This window comes from Xenopus tropicalis, chromosome 3, assembly GCF_000004195.4.
Source record: "Xenopus tropicalis strain Nigerian chromosome 3, UCB_Xtro_10.0, whole genome shotgun sequence".
NCBI lineage: Eukaryota > Metazoa > Chordata > Amphibia > Anura > Pipidae > Xenopus > Xenopus tropicalis.
This window is the reverse complement of record NC_030679.2, coordinates 14722746-14740294: the sequence shown is the minus strand read 5'-3', so window position 1 is coordinate 14740294 and position 17549 is coordinate 14722746. Positions and strand designations below refer to the sequence as shown.

The 17549-nt window shown below is 42.3% G+C and overlaps 1 long non-coding RNA gene across 1 annotated transcript; it reads left to right on the top strand.

The window, feature by feature from the left end:
• The first annotated feature begins 583 nt into the window (after positions 1 to 583).
• LOC116409691 lies at positions 584 to 17244 on the top strand. The gene is made up of 4 exons (XR_004221913.1): positions 584 to 952; positions 4136 to 4256; positions 16243 to 16483; positions 17136 to 17244. It is a non-coding gene; the product is annotated as an uncharacterized LOC116409691 (long non-coding RNA).
• The last annotated feature ends 305 nt before the right edge of the window (positions 17245 to 17549 follow it).

Sequence of the window (17549 nt, the reverse complement as noted above, 5' to 3'; positions counted from 1 at the left end):
GTTATTTATGTGAAGGGGATGGGGGGGTTGTGATGGGGTGGGGGGTTATATTTATGTGAAGGGGATGGGGGGCTGTTTGGGGTGGGGTGGGGGGGTGTGCGGATGGGGGGTGTTTGGGGTGGGGGGGTGTGTGCGGATGGGGGGTATTTGGGGTGGGTTGGGGGGGAGTGTGCGGATGGGGGGGTGTTTGGGGTGGGTTGGGGGGGAGTGTGCGGATGGGGGGGTGTTTGGGGTGGGGTTGGGGGTGTGTGCGGATGGGGGGGTGTTTGGGGTGGGGTGGGGGGGTGTGTGCGGATGGGGGGGTGTTTGGGGTGGGGGGGTGCGTGCGGATGGGGGGTGTTTGGGGTGGGGTGGGGACGTGCGTGCGGATGGGGGGGTGGGGGGGCTGCGTGCGGATGGGGGGTTGTTTGGGGTGGTGGGGGGGTGTTTGGGGTGGTGGGGGGGGTGCGGGTGGCGGGTGTTTGGGGTGGTCACCTAATCATGCATGGGGAAAAAAAAATACCGTCAAATACCGTGATACCGATATAATTTTGAAAAATACCGTGATATAAATTTTTGGTCATACCGCCCAGCACTACTTATGAATGGCGCCTAGTAATGCTATCAGATTTAATTGTTGTTTCATGATATAGTTTGTGTCATGTGGCTCATCAGAACTTGTGCATTTTGAAATGTTCTTTTTGCAAAAATATGATGATATCAGTAGTTACAAAGAAACGTACATTATTAATGAATACCTTTATAATTAGGAAATCACTCACCTTTTTCTTCAAAACCCATGAGGAGGCTTGTTTTTAGACCAGCAAGTGTTGGACCTGGATTGCCACAACTTCTTTTTTAGATGTGCTGTGCTTGCCAATCAACTACAACCAACAACTATTTTCCTTCAATTCAGCATGATGTCATCAACTGTCTCCCTCATCGTCTGCTGATGAAACCCTCTACCAACCAGGTGATCAATTTACTGCACATCATTGGCTAATAGAACAGTGAATGTTGTGAAATTCATATTAGAGTCCAGCTCAATGCACTTATACCACAAGCACACAGAGCACTGGCTCTGTTATATCACCCTCCTCAGTACCTCTACTTATTTGGATTTGTAAGAAAAAGCATCTCTTGCTGTAATGCAATCAACTTACATTTTCCATGGCAATGTAATATTTGAAGTGATAGATTCTATAGTGGTGCCATGGCTATACTCCATGTGGGTAATCTGGGCACCCCTGCCATAATATATCGCTGATTCTCAATGGTGTACAGAGAGGGAACATTTATTCTTACAAAAGTCAGGAAGCCATTTTTAATATGCCTTTCATTTATACACACTAGTCAATATTGGGGGTGGGGTACATCTTTGCTAGGTTCCTATACCTTCAAAAGCATTTATTTTGAGTTTACTTACTTTCTAGCAGAATTTTAATTGTTATTGTTTGATGTCTCAACCTCCTTTTCCTATTCCTAAGGTACTCTGAGAAAGAAAAGGAATTTTAAGTGACCACAGAGCAACATTTAATTTACAGTTAGTTATTGTTAGGTCATAGTTATTGTATGTGTTGGAAAGTGAACCAAACTATGACCTTTCACCAATGTGTTCAAGGCCTGGTGCTGGGAGTTGAGCATGAGAATGAAGTGCTGGGAGCTGTGCATGGCAATGACAGTGCTAGGAAGGGACTATGATGTGGGCAGTTAAAGCAAAATATTAAAATTGTGGGGTATAACAAGAGGGTATCTGATTCCAAAAATATGCAGAAGAATTGTACATTTTTGTACTGCATTGTAACAAATAAACACCATAGATTATAAAGTATAATACATCCCATACTTTCTGCACATTAGAAAAAATATCTGCAGTTTGGGAAAACGCTGTTTTTAATCAAATTTGCATTAAGGGGAAAGCAATGTTAGTAAGTTTGTTCCTGAGATTACTTTACCTCTCCTCGTTCTCTGTAACTTATATTTTTTTTTAATGCTTTGGATTTTTCTTTTCCGCGTTCTTTGAAGTTTTGTGCACTGATAGCAATAACCTGAAAATAAATCTATTTCACCACAAGGATGTTATGTAATATACAACATGAAATGTGCAACTTGTAATGTGCATGGAACCGGTTCCTATAGGTTAGTGAACCTGAGCAAATTGTATTCTCAGTTATTACATATGTTGTACTTATTTATTACATTATGCTGTAATTAGCAACAAAATTCTTGAACTTAGTAGATCTGTAAACTGATAATGATCTGCCTGGTTAAACTACTCAACTAAGTACATTAGAGTACTCATTATGTTCCATACCTAGTCCTTTGTTTCCAAGATCCATGGTCCATTTTTTTGTTTTTCTCTTTTCTCTGTTTTACAATGACATTTTTGAAAACTGATCGGCCAGTCGGTTTACTGCAAAAAAATGCATTTTTACAAATTCCAAAATCAGAAATCAATGAACAAAGTTAAGATTAAAATAAAAAGAAGATGCTAGCTGTAGCCATGTTCTCAAAGCTTTACTTAATATTTGTCTCCTGTGTGTGTATAAATTCAAGAAAGTAAATTCAGAATTTCTCTGCTCTACATGAATTGCAGCAGGTCTCTGTGTTCTGTTTTGGAGAATAAAAGACCTGCGGCTTTCCCCATGAATACAGTGATGGAATGGGGAGGCACATATGCACCCCTCATTCTGCCATCTAACTTGCAGTCATTCAGACACAGCCAGGCCCGGATTTGTGGAGAGGCCACAAAGACCCGGGTCTAGGGCGGCAGAAACCTGGGGGCGGCATGCCGCCCCGCTGCACCAAAATGTTAAAATATGTGTTGGCTTACGGTACATGCCTGCTTGCATCCCCCCGCCCCCCTGCTGTTCGCGCATGCGCAACCCCCCGTCCGCGCATGCGCACCCCCCGCGCATGCGCACTCCCGCTTGTGACGAACGCACGCATGCGCACTCGGAGGGGGGGCGTGCGACCGTTAGTGGCCGGTTTTGAAATCCGGCCCTAGACACAGCACAGTTAAAAGTGCACTCTGCATGAGCTGGAGGAGACAGTCTTATGCTCTTGCACTTTTGCCTGGGGATATAGTAACAGAACCAACCCAATGTCATGAGGGAGATAATGATCCACTTCAGGCCTTCTTGAGACCTTATTTCATGTTATCATGTAGCGTGAAATGGAATTCAGGCCTTAAAAAAAGCCAGGACTGGATCATTATCTCCATCATGACATAGAGTTGGTTGACAACTGTAGTAATGACCCCTATATCCAAAATAACAAAGTAACTAGCGAAATGCATACCTCCCAACATTTGAAAATTAGAAAGAGGGACATATCTAATTGAACCACACACAGCTTTTATCCACACCCCACATATACCATGACCTTAAAAAAACCATATATACCCCTCCTTCAGACATGTTTATAAGATCACTGCCAAAATGGCCAATATGCACTCTGTTAACCCCACTCATGCCAGTACAAGTGATGCAGAAAAGAAGTGTTAAGTCCACCCATTCCAGTTAGATTGCTGTAGAAATGGATAGACTGAAAGCATTACATACAAGCAGAATAGCATCAACTTGTGCTCCCAGCCTGCTTGTCTCTCTATGCCTCCCTTTCCTTACCTGAAACCAATGTGAAAAATTTAAATTCTAGGGTTTGATACTGTTTCTGTCCCAAAAAAACTTGGACAGTTGGAAGGTATGAAAATGTACTGTTATTTTTAAGAATAGTAGAAGTCACTACTTAGTCACAAGAAGCACAAAGCCACAGTCCTGCAGAGTTTACATTTTTATATTAAGATGTATATGAAGTTTTAAAATGATATACAGTGACTTCCACTAGGTTAAAACCTTACACCACACAAGGCATAAAAACAGTACAATAAATGTTTATGAATGGCGCCTAGTAATGCTATCAGATTTAAGTGTTGTTTCATGATATAGTTTGTGTCATGTGGCTCATCAGCAGTGTATTTTGAAATGTACTTCTTGCAAAAATATGATGATATCAGTAGTTACAAAGAAACCTCCATTTTTAATGAATACCTTTATAATTAGGAAATCACTCACCTTCTTCTTCAAAATCCATGAGGAGGCTTGTTTTGAAACCAGCAAGTTTTGACACAATGTTTCCACAACGTCTTTTTGTTTAGATGTGCTGTGACTGCCAATCAACTCCAACCAACAACAACCAACAGCTATTTTCCTTCAATTCAGCATGATGTCATCAACTGTCTCCCTCATCTTCTGCTAATCAAACCCTCTACCAACCAGGTGATCAATTTATTGCACATCATTGGCTAATAGAACAGAGAATGTTGTGAAATTCATATTTGATTTCAGCTCAATGCACTTATACCACAAGTGTTAACTTCCCTGACTTGGCAATTTTCCCTGATAATGGTAGATGGGAGACTAGTTTATATTGCAAATCTACAGACTGCAATGGCTGAATATTGTTCTCTATTCCCTGCTCAATAGAATATAAAGAAACTGTAGAGGTAAGGAGGACTATGAAAAAGTGTCAGGTGTGAAGAAGAAATTTATGACACAAAGTTGATTAGATAAGATAAAAGGAGAATAAAAATAGAAATAAAACTGAAAAACATTGTACAACATAATGAGGAAAAGAGATTTACAAAAACATCTTAGGGATAATCATACAATTTTATTTTTTTTTATAAAAAACCATAGACATTAAAATGGATGCTAGTGCCGAGTAGTCTTTCAACAGGAGCCCAGGAGCAACAAAGAACAACTTTTCTGCAATAAATGTAAAAAGTATAAAGTATCATACAAACAGGAAAGGATCATAACTACATTTAATTCAAATGCAACAAAAGAAAGTTTATATGTATTGTGGTAAGATCACTATCGGGATACCTGGGGTCCAGGATGGAGCTTATATATGTCCCAGGTTCCTAACAGAGTGTTTTTTTTTTTAATGTGCCAAGCAGGTTTGGGGAGGCTTAGCCTTATTGAAAATCTGCCTATGAGCAGAACAAAGAGTCAGTTACATAATACAGCAACACCAGCCTTATTCCAGAACTAATTAAGCAATTAACATCCCAGGAAGCTTAGAGATATCTATGTAAATAATCAGCAGCTCTTGCTGACCAATATTTTGTCTACTACAGCTAGAGTTAGAGAGCTCTTATGCTGGGTCACATATGTCAGGAGATACAGAACAGGGAAGCATTGTAGGCAAGCTGCCAATCAGATGCACCCCCCATACGAGACAAGGGTGGTGTAACTGGCAGAGTGACTTGAAGCCCAAACCACCCCTCTGATCATCACTGTAAAAGATCCTCAGACAGAAGTACCTGTCTAGTGCCCCCCAACATTGCACTCTAGATTGGTGCACTTCTTGCTACCCCTAATTCTGGCCCTCAGACAGAGCCAGTATATGTACTGTATCTTTGAATTTGTGTGTGTCATCTATCTCTCATGAATAGACCCTCTAACAATGTTAGGCCTGGAATTGTGGGAAGGCCACAAAGGTCCTGGCCCAGAGTAATAGAATTTTAGGGGCAGCATTAAAGTTGCCATGTCCTGGTTTTTCAAGGACAAGAACTTGAAGAAGGGGGTTGCCCCAAAATGTTTGCTGAATCTCTAATAAAGCTACACTTGCTTGCACATTGCTATATCATGTGAGTACTATTTGGGAAATATATTGGACGTGAATATGTAACTCCAACACTAAATAGAGCACCAAAAATTTATTGAACATGACTTGGCTCCACGCACTGATTATTGTTTGGATATGGTTTTTCAAGGACAGAAATCTGCCCAGTCACACCTGTGTGATGTCATAGACCCATTCCCAATGTCACAAAGCCACCCCGAATATCATTGGCCTGCCAACCGGCATCATTGGTCCACCCCATAACATCAGCCTCCCGCAATACACATTCGATGTGGTATGCTGCCTAGGCCACATATGTGCTGGGGAGATTCAAATAGCTGCCAAAATATCCTGCCCCTGCAGACCCTAGTACTAGTAGTTGGGTGCAATGGCAGGGAAGAGCTAACTGTTTATGGAGAAAAGCAAGGTGGTAGCAGTGGAATTGTGGGTGGATAAGCTTTAAAAAGTAACATAAGGAATGCTGATAAAGGGGGTGTTGCTATAGAAGCATAAAAAGCATCACCACCTAGAAGCAACTGTAGGGATAAGGGCACAACACCATGTTGGGTCTCCCCATAAAGAAATCTTTGTAGCAGCTAGGCACACACCAACCCAGCCCTCCCTCCACCCACCCATCCTTCCTCATTCCCTGGTTGCTCAGGCCGGGTAGGTAGAAGTGTGGCTGGGGGGATTTCTTAAAGCTGTAGTGGAAGTAGACCCAGTGGCCTGGGGCCCCCTGGTCCTCCCCTCTGCTTCCTCTATAGCTGTGCTGCTGGATAAGTGCCTTTTCCTTGCCCATGATGTCTGAGCATTGGTGGACTTGCAGGAATAACTGACGGAGGTAGGTAATCAAGGGATTACATTCAGCTGCCTGGAAGGACCTCCACATAAAATATTTAGAAGCCCCATCCACTGAGTGCATGATCCTGGTTCCCCCATATACACATAGCAGAGTAGGGGGTTTATGGTGGCCTTACCAGGTCCCTCTGCAGCCCCTCAGTCTGCCTATTATTGTACCACTGGTTGCCATTACTGTGGTGGTTCCTTGTATTAAAGTCTTAGTTCACTGCTCGTCGATAGCAATGGTGGCTCTGTCAAAACAGATGAGCAGTGATATTTGTCTGCAATGGGAACTGTATTTTGTGCACTGCAATGAATTATGGGAATCCAACTCATAGGCTGATATAAAACTGGTCTGGCTTTGCTGAAAATTAGATTTACAATTGTTTTAATCCTCGGAGGGGAACTTTCAATATATCTGACAGTAACACTCAAAGCTCTGTTTGCCACATTCATTCTGCTTTACAGCATGCTCATGTTGTCAGAGGAGCACTAACTGCCAACTCCAGGCAGCTCTTGTGGGAGTGAGGGCTCTGGGGCCATGGCAGGTACATGTATATGTTACAGAAACTTAATAGCAGTTAATTGGCAGTTATGGGTTTCAGCATTTCCAAGGGAAATGGTTGTCATTTTAAATGATATTAAATTATTACTGTTCTCAATGTATTCCCTTGAGAAGTAAATGTAGAAGCATTAAAGGAAAACAATACCCCCCAGGTAGAGCCTGTAGGCAGCATAGGGTAGGCAGAGTATGGCACATAGGCAGCATAGGGCAGGGAGGGTATGGCACACACAGGCAGCATAGGGTAGGCAGAGTATGGCACATAGGCAGCATAGGGCAGGGAGGGTATGGCACACACAGGCAGCATAGGGTTGCTATGGGTAATATGGCTGCTGGCACAGGTACACAGGGCAATAATATGGCTGCTGGCAGAGGTACATGGGGGCAATATGATGGCTGCTGGCACAGGTACATGGGGGCAATATGATGGTTGCTGGCACAGGTACACAGGGCAATAATATGGCTGCTGGCACAGGTACACAGGGCAATAATATGGCTGCTGGCACAGGTGTGTTTTGAATTTTGGCCCCCTGTGCAATTGAGTTTGACATCCCTGGTCTAGAGCATGGGGTACACGCGACTCAATCCTTCATGCTATGTGGAAGCTATGGTGTAGTGCAACTACAACCCACTACTGTAGCTGTGTGCAGTGCAGAATAATAAATGGGCACCAGAAGGTTCTTGTAGTTGAACAGTAGAACTGGTTTACTGTCAGAGACAATCAATTTGCAGGGTTATGCAATATACTCATACACATAGTAACATAGTAAGTAAGTTGGGTTGAAAAAAGACATACGTCCATCACGTTCAACCATAATGCCTATATATAACCTGCCTAACTACTAGTTGATCCAGAGGAAGGCAAAAAACCCCATCTGAAGCCTCTCTAATTTGCCGCAGAGGGGAAAAAATTCCTTCCTGACTCCAAGATGGCAATCGGACAAGTCCCTGGATCAACTTGTACTAAGAGCTATCTCCCATAACCCTGTATTCCCTCACTTGCTAAGAATCCATCCAGCCCTTTCTTAAAGCTATATAATGTATCAGCCAGTACAACTGATTCGGGGAGGGAATTCCACAACTTCACAGCTCTCACTGTAAAAAATCCTTTCCGAATATTTAAATGGAACCTCCCTTTCTCTAAACGGAGTGGGTGCCCTCGTGTCCGTTGGAAGGACCTACTGGTAAATAAAACATTAGAAAGGTTATTATATGATCCCCTTATATATTTATACATAGTTATCATGTCACCTCTTAAGCGCCTCTTCTCCAGTGTAAACAGACCTAACTTGGCCAGTCTTTCCTCATAACTGAGACTTTCCATACCCTTTACCAGCTTTGTTGCCCTTCTCTGGACCCTCTCTAACGCAATAATGTCTCGTTTGAGCACTGGAGACCAAAACTGAACAGCATATTCTAGATGGGGCCTTACCAGCGCTCTGTAAAGGGGAAGAATAACCCCCTCCTCCCGTGAATCTATACCCCTTTTAATACAGCTCAAAACCTTGTTTGCCCTTGCAGCTGCTGCCTGGCATTGCTTGCTACAGCCAAGTTTATTATCTACAAGGACTCCAAGGTCCTTCTCCATTATGGATTTGCCTAGTGCAGTCCCATTAAGGGTATAAGTGGCTTGCATATTTTTACATCCCAGGTGCATGGCCTTACATTTATCCACATTAAATCTCATCTGCCACTTAGCTGCCCAGATTGCCAGTTGGTCAAGATCCTGCTGCAGGGATGTCACAGTGCCTGTCTGGAAGGGTACTCCCACAGCTACTTTCTTCTGAGCCAAACTGCTCTTGCTTCCTTCCCTCACTATCTCACTTTCAAAGAAAGTGCTCCACAAAACTTGCTATCTAACTGGTCCTCATTCACGGGGTCCCTGTCCGCACTCTGGGGCACATGGCTTACTTGGGGCCTAGTTCTGCTCTAGGCTCAGTGCTCCTTCCCCTGTGAGCAAAGGCAGCCAAAGAGGCAGCCCCCCCCTGCTAAGCACTATATCTGAGTGCCCAGGGAGTGGTCTCCCTATTAACCAATGAACACACACATGCTCAAACTCAAAACCGATTCATAGGTCTTTGCCAAATAACAGCACAAAACAAGGAAGCTGCAGGGTTTAAAGCCATAGTGACTAGTTAACCCTATGGATCCCTACAATTGCTTTCTAAATACTGACAGATTTCTTGGCCTTCCATGCCTTTTTGCACTTCCTTTTCTTTGTGTGCTCAATACTTATTCCCTGTGTCACTCCACTTTATTGTTTATTTAATACACAGCCCAGAATGCTGTTTCAGGAGCCTCAGGTAAGTATTGCTGTAGGGAGAGATGGTGCCTATAGTAGCAGTGGGATAATAGCCTCTGGGAAGGGACTGTGGCTGTGGGATACCAGGTATAGTAGGGATAGATGGTGCCTATAGTAGCAATAGGGGTTAATAGCCTCTGGGAAGGGACTATGGCTGTGGGATAGCGAGTATAGTAGGCAGAGATTGTATCAATAGTAGCAGTGGGGGTATAATAGCCTCTGGGAAGGGAATGTGGCTGTGGGACAGCAGGTATAGTAGGCAGAGATGGTGCCTATAGTAGCAGTGGGATAATAGCCTCTGGGAAGGGACTGGGGCTGTGGGATAGCAGGTATAGTAGGGAGAGATGGCGCCTATAGTAGCAGTGGGATAAGAGCCTCTGGGAAGGGACTGGGGCTGTGGGATAGCAGGTATAGTAGGGAAAAATGGTGCCTATAGTAGCAGTGGGGATAATAACCTCTAGGAAGGGAATGTGGCTGTGGGATAGCAGGTATAGTAGGGAGAGATGGTGCCTATAGTAGCAGTGGGGGGATAATAGACTCTGGGAAGGGACTGTGGCTGTGGGATAGCAGGTATAGTAGGGAGAGATGGTGCCTATAGTAGCAGTGGGATAATAGCCTCTGGGAAGGGACTGTGGCTGTGGGATAGCAGGTATAGTAGGGGGTTGATGCCTATAGTAAAAAAAAGTTATAAATAAAGTAAAGTTGTATAATAGTCTTTGGATAGGGACTGTGGCTGTGAAAAGTAGTAGATTAAAAAAAACAGCAGTTCCTTGGTAGTCATACTTGTCATACTTGTCATACTGACATGATTCCTGTCATTCATAGGAACGTGCTGGTATCACTATAAAATCCTGCAAATAATAACTAAGGAATCCAGCCCCAACACATACTAAAATTTATATTCATAATGCACAACACAGAAAAGGCACAGATGTAGCTGAAACCTCACAGTATGTAGGAACAGAATTTCCTGTATGAGAAAGAAATACCCCACACATGCAACGCATCTTCTGGCTGAGCTTTTGTGACCCAGAATTGCCTGGTTTAATGAATAAACCGAAAACATTTGACTTCTACGTGATGTCACAATGCAGAGGTTATCTTGCTAACTGGTATCTGCTTTTGATTGAGAGCCAGTGCCATACCTTATCTGCCCTGACATCACTATATTTGTAATTATAAGCCCTCTCCCATCCAGCGCTATGGAATATGTCATCACTCTAGAGATAATTGATGGCAGAGAGGCTGCAATTTTAAATAACAGCTTTACTTCTGGCCGCCCGTTGTCTGGATGGTTCTCATCCAGAGAGCAGAACAAATAATATATATCCCAGGATTGCATTCTGCGAGGTTTTGTCATGAAGCAAATGAGATCCGCCGATTGTTTCCAGCCAGGCATTATTTAATGTGACACTGTGCCTAAATCCTCCTGACATTCCTGTTCGGGTTAATTTACGGCAGGGGGCTGCTTGTTACTGTGTCTGATTTTCCTGATAATCCATCATGACGCACAAGGCTTTTTCATTGTCTGTGTCCCTAGCTTTAAATTAAAAACCTGATATAAATTTTTTGTTTTTATCAAATTGAAAAAACACAAGTCTCATTATGATCCTGCCTGGAGAACTCCTAGTGGGGAGGCAGAAAGAGGCATTAATGACAGGCTGGCGTGGGCCGCAGCTTTGCAAATGGAGTTCAACATAATCTGCATTTGATTGTATGGGAAATTAATTTGAGTAAAGACCTAATTTAACATGACACTATCATCACATTCTATTCTAAATAGCAAGATACTATTAAGATGAACATTTAAACCACGATTTCTGTTTTAGTGGTAAAAATGGCACAAATTTCTACAGAACAAATCTTTTTTATTTTATTTTGTTTTCTGGCTTATGCTCAGAACATTTGAAATTCAAAGGGGATTTAAACCTAAATTTTCCAATAGGAATCCTGCCTTCCAGTGCCACCTTAGCCATCTTGTAACATAGTAAGTTAGGTTGAAAAACGTTAATTGAGTTCAACCATAATGCCTATGTATAACCTGCCTAACTGCTAGTTGATCCAGAGGAAGGCAAAAACCCCCATCTGATGCCTCTCTAATGTAGAGAATGTATCATTAAAGGAGAAGGAAAGTCATTTTGGCATCTTACTGCTAATAGATTTGCCACATAAGTGCCCCTAGAGCAATATATTTATTCTGCAGAAAACATTATCATACCTGAGTAAACAGCTTTAGAAGCTTTCTCCTTTTGCTTAAGATAGCAGCTGCCATTTTAGGTAGCTTCCTTCCTGCAGTCTCTAGCCGTTATAGCGGAAATCATTCATTCCTAAGGGGGGGGGAGGGAGTTTTTAGCTTTGTGGTGGGAGGGGGAGCAGGAGAGGGGAGAGAGGAGAGAACTGAGCAGAACTGAGGAATTAAGGCTGTTTCTGAGAGAAGAAGTCAGACACTGGAATATCATGTGTTTACAAAGAAAAGAGACAAGAAATCCTGTGTTTCTTTTGATAGAGGATTCAGTGCAGCATTACTGTAAGTGCTTATGACTGTATTCACATAGACCTTTCTGATACTGGAGTATCTCCTGCTGCCGATGATGGCCCTGGTTGAGAGAGTCTTAACTCTCTTCCCTACTCCTGCATGGTCTGCAGGTGGGACTTCTCTGGAGTGGGAGATCTCACTTTCTGCCACAAGACAAGGCAATATTTTCCATATAGGCTCCCGGGGGCACATGCCTTGGGTGGCAGCTTAAGGAGGGATGCTCCATAAGCCAGCCAGCTTCGGGTGCCTATAAAAGGGGGAAAACTTTTTAATAAAATTTCCCTTGCATGCCCGCGGTTAAATCTGTATTCAGAGAGGCCCACCGTTTGAGTCCTGTAAATTCGCTAATATTGCTGACGTGTGTCGGCACAAAACAGTTTCCCCATTCTGCAAGTATCCTTTCTTTATTTTTTGCCCGGCTCTGTCAACGTTCTACTTCTATGCACAGAATGCCGCCCTCCCACAATTCTTTTCAGACAGGCCTGTTTGCCCAGCTGATCATACTTGGTTCTGTATTGCTGTGCTGCTGCACAAAGTGCAATATAAACACAAATGAAACCAATTGAAAAGGCATCACTGTACCTTGAAGACAGAGTTCAATTGCTCCTCTCAAACCCTTAGAGAACTGTAAATGAACAACGTAGTTTCAGAGAGGTTCTGCACCTAGGCAAATTCTATTTATGAATTAAATGGTACAAATCTCCCTGTATGTCATTACCCTTAAAGCAATGTTGTTTCATAAAACTTATTTTCACAGTTCTCCTGGGCAAGTAGATTGAAACAGAATTGACACTGGCAAAACATTTTTCATGATTGTTCCCCTTCAACTATAGAGGAAGCGGACCCTGCAGTGCAGGCCCCCCAACTGGGTCTGCTTCCTTTATAGCTATGCCAGTGCAACTAGCTACAGAGCATCTATGGATGCATGTACCACCCTGAATAGCACAATTGTGTCTATTTCACACATTGTGAAGCCTTATATCAGCCCTTTTTATAGCTGATTACATGGTAATATCAGGCATAATTGCCCAGTAATCACCCCATATTTGGGCAAAGCACAATAACTCTATATAATTATATAGATTATATAGATTGTAAGCTCTACGGGGCAGGGACCTATCTTAATAACCCCGTTTGCATTAATGTATTCTACTGTACAGCGCTGCGTACATAAGTAGCGCTTAATAAATAAAGATATACAGTACATACATACATAATTATACAGAGGAGTTTATGGTTGCTATTTATATACAATAAGGGATACTCCACTATATGGCATATGGCACCAAATCAATGTACTTTTTAGAGCATTTTCCTAAAGCCGTGAGCTCCATGTAAAATAGAAAAGTGATGGTTTCAATATGTTCAGCATTTATTCCAAGATAATTATGTTGTGTAAACACCAAAAAACAAACATCTCTCAAAAAAACAGGCACCGCTAGAACAGAATCACAAAAGGATCATTGGCTTTGATTTTCCAGCGATACTAGTTAGAAAGATGTATAATTAAAACTTACTAAACGTTTGTTTAGAGCAGAAGAAAGCACCATTACAATATATATATATGTGTATACAGTATATATAGCCGTGCTCTCACCTGTACTTCTCCATACACATAACACTGCATCATTCTACCCCTCTCTCACTCTCCTGCACATCTTCTCTGTGTCTCTCTTTAAGGCTCTTGACAAATGAACATAACTTTTTGTTTACGGATGATTACATATTTTAGAAATATGATGATGATAGATAGAGCACAATTTATAGTGGTGGATACATTATTTAGAGCCCATCAGAGAGCCTGGCACCAAAGAGCCTGAGCCCAGTCTTGCAACAATTAGATCTACACAGTGCTACATGTAGTTGGTGCCATAGTGGAAATAAGTAAGGGCCAATAGGAATTGAATAAACTGTTGCATATAGTTAAGCCGGAGCCTGTAAGGTGGAAAACACCAGTAGATAGTTGAAGCAGAAAAGCTTTGTAACCAAACACTGTGAAGGGCAGTAGAGCAGCAGCAGGCAAGGTAGAGTCGAAATAAGTGGCCAAGATTAGGCAGGTGGTTTGAAAGACAGATTTCAGTTCTAGGTTCCTGCTTAAGACCTTACCTGGTTCCAGTGTCTCCTTTCCTATTTCTGGTTCTGGAGGAGGTCAGAACCAGGAGTAGGAGCGGAGACATAGGAACCAGGCGGGGTCTCAAGCAGGAAACTAGAACTGAAATTAGGAACTGAAAAGAAAGTCAAGACGATGACAGGATTAATTATTTAAGCAGGAAATCAGAGGCCTCTCAAAATAACCTGCTTACTAGATCACAGCCAGTGAGCTTAATAACCAAGCAGAACCTATGATGGGAGGCAGGTTTATATAAGCCTTTTAAAGCAAGATTACTGGCCTTAACAATATTCTAGGTGGAGACTAAATACAGAGGAGGTAGCAAATGCTTATCTGAAATGCTAGAAACATTGAGCTCCAAAAACCTCCAGGGCTCATCAGCGAAATGCACTGGTTGTTGGGCCAGTCAGGAGATTCTCTGGCAGGCCAGATTTATATCTAATTAGCTTTATAGCGGTTCCAGGATCCCCCTTACACTCAAACTCAATAAATGTGACATAAAGAGGATGAATAAATGTCACAGTTGACCCAAGAGACCACAGCTACCCAGGAACTTCTCACTTGCAACAACCTTTCCACCACCAAGTGAGCCTTGCTTATGGCAAGTGTTGTGCTCTAAAAAATCCTTCCTGACTCCCAGGATATCCAGACTTGCTGAACTTCTGCTTTTGTCTGAAAAGCCACAAACTTACTTGCTTTCAAGGTTAAAACTCCCACATGGTTGCCCTTTCTTAATGAATTGCTTAAATAAGTGTAGGATTGGCCAGAATAGAGATGACTTTGATGTTGCTGGCCAGCTTGAAGTACATTGCAATATATGAACAAACAATCCCTAAGTTTTGCTTGAAGTGGAGGGCATATCTTGGCAGCTTAATGCACAGAGGGCCTGATTCACTAAAGTGCGATAAAAATTATCGCACGCTTTTTTGCGTTAAATAAGTCGCGATAATTATTGCGCGATTCACTATAGTATTATCGCGTGCGTTAAGTCGCCATTTTCGCATGCGGTAATTTCCGCGCTGAAAAGAATACCCCCCAGTTTCCCCCAAGGCCCTTGAGTTCTCCCCCCAGGCCCCGGACTCCCCCCAGGCCAAGCGCTGGGCGCCAGGTTCTCCTGCGCACGAGGGACCATCCGTGCAGGAGGACCTGGCCAACATGAAGGCCGAGCTGGCCCAGCTCCGGGGGGAAGTGGACGAACTAAAGAGGGACATTAGAGAACTCAAGGGCAGCAAGCCCTAAGTTTTTTTTTTCCCCCTTTTTTATTTTATTATATTAAGTAAAAGTTTTTAGTTTTCTACTTTTGAACTGAGTAATGTCTCATTATTTTTCCTTCCTTGATATGGTATTCTGTACTTTCATGTAGTTTCTCCTACACTCTTACATTTATCAGTAACAGCATCAATATGCTATATGGGTTAAATGTTTGCAAATATTCTGGCAACAATTTAGTCTTGAGCCCATTTTGCTGAATAGTAAAACTTGCGTTAATTAGTACGTAGCGTATTTTCTGGCGAGTGTGATAACTGCCAATCCAATGTTTTGTTGCCAGAATAATTGCAATATTATATTTGTCCCTGTTTAATAAAGTGCCCATAACATATTTGCCATTTATCTAAAATCTCCCACTTAATTTAAGCCACTTTAGCAAACGGACCCCTAAGTATTTGGCTAAATATTCTTAAATCCCCCCCCCCCCCATTTTATTATCTCTAGCACTTCTTTTTTTTTTCTTACTTATATTTTTATAATTTTGGGGGGGGTTTTTTTGCAAATAAACTTTTATACAGCACCTCTCTAGCACTCTGTGCTCTCCCAGGGCAAAATGTCGCCATTTTTATGCTGCCGATTGTCGCGTGCGTAATGTCGTGACAATTAGCGCATGCGATAAATAGCGTGCATGCGAAAAATACCGCGCACGCTATTTATCGCAACAAAAATATCGCATGAAATACCGCGCGTAAAATAGCGAAAGTATGCTTATAGTGAATCATGCGAAAAGTCGCGAAAATTAAGACGCGATAAAAATTTTAACGCAAGCTATAAATAGCGCACGTTTTATCGCACTTTAGTGAATCGGGCCCAGAATGTCTTAATGTCCTATATATATTAATAATGGGTGAGTGCAGAGGGTCTTTTGTTGTTGTCTATATGAATTTTGTGGTCACAGCTCTTTGCACCCCTTCTAGTGGTTTAAAATTTAGTGGTGAGCACAACTTTCCCTTTTTTGCTTTCCTATATTAGACCAAAGAAGTATCAGCTGCTTGTCATATCTGTGCCCATTCTAGGATTCAGTTAAGAACAAGAGCAAATCCCTAAGGAGAACCAGTGTCGTAGAGATTGTCTTCCTAAAAAGAAGAATCTTGAGTCCCGCTGTTCTATTGCCTTATGGGCAGGCTCGCCAGCATATTGACTGCTATTTGTAATCTGTTTGCGCTACCTGCACCTCTACATACCAGCCACACTAAATGAATATTTGTCATCATTTTGGCATAGAACATTGTGATCTATGAAAAGGAAGACATGCCGGTAAGATTTTTTCTTTTTATTTTAACACCTGTTGCTAACAAAAAATTACTGCTGGCACAAGGAAACTGCCGGGTCTGCTTTTCCATCGATGTAAACAGGCCATTATCATCAAGGCCTCATTATAAAGTGGAGCACGTACTACGGCTGTGCTGTTCCCTATACATCATTTTTATGGTTATAGCCATCTCCCAATAGATTCTAAGGCAGAGGTAACTTAACTTATGGCTTTCTTTGCACTAAAGCAGTTTTTAAAGAACTCTGTAAAAGAGATGCGGGCACAGAAATAAAAGTTGTTCCTATCCCAGAAAACCCTTTATTTGCATCCGGATTGGGGAACGCATTCAGTTGTGTTTATTTGAATGTTACAGAATGAGAGAATATAAATGCCATTTATATCCCTCTTCATCCTAGGCATCCTACCAATGTTACATTAGCTATGTAAGGAACTATTGGGCCTGTTCAGTGGCTGTGCAGGTACTTCTCAGCCAGAGAAGGCTGATTTCTTTTGTCATTATCATTTCTGGGTGTTCCTTGCAGCCTTATTCTGTTGCCTTTTGCCAGGTTTTGCAAATTATTCATTTTGTTCCCTTTAAAAGGTCCCTCCATTGTTTGTTCCTGGTTGGATTAGTTTGTTAATTTTGTTCATTTGTAGGTTGTTGCTGAATCTGTATCCTGTGTCTGAATTGATTACCTTGTTATACAAAGTGCTGTTTCTTGGTGATCCATGTTCCTGTACTTTGAGTTTCTATTAAAGTTCTGCGCTCAAGATTCCTCGTTCCTGTCTCCTTGTAAGTTGAGGTTTGTATTAAATGGAACTATCTGAAGTTGCCTTTTTACTATACATCTGGGTTCCTGTATCTTAATGAGGTTGTGTATGCAAAAGCGGAAATGTGGCTGTGATGTGTCTAAATACACACAAGGAGCAGAAAGCTGGGGACAGGGTCCGACTCACTGTCTATGTAGATGACATCCACTGCCATCCCACCATCGAGGTTCCTGCTCACCTCCTCATCAAAAGCAATTAAATTAGTCTGGCACAACCTGTTACGCATAAAACCATGCTGGC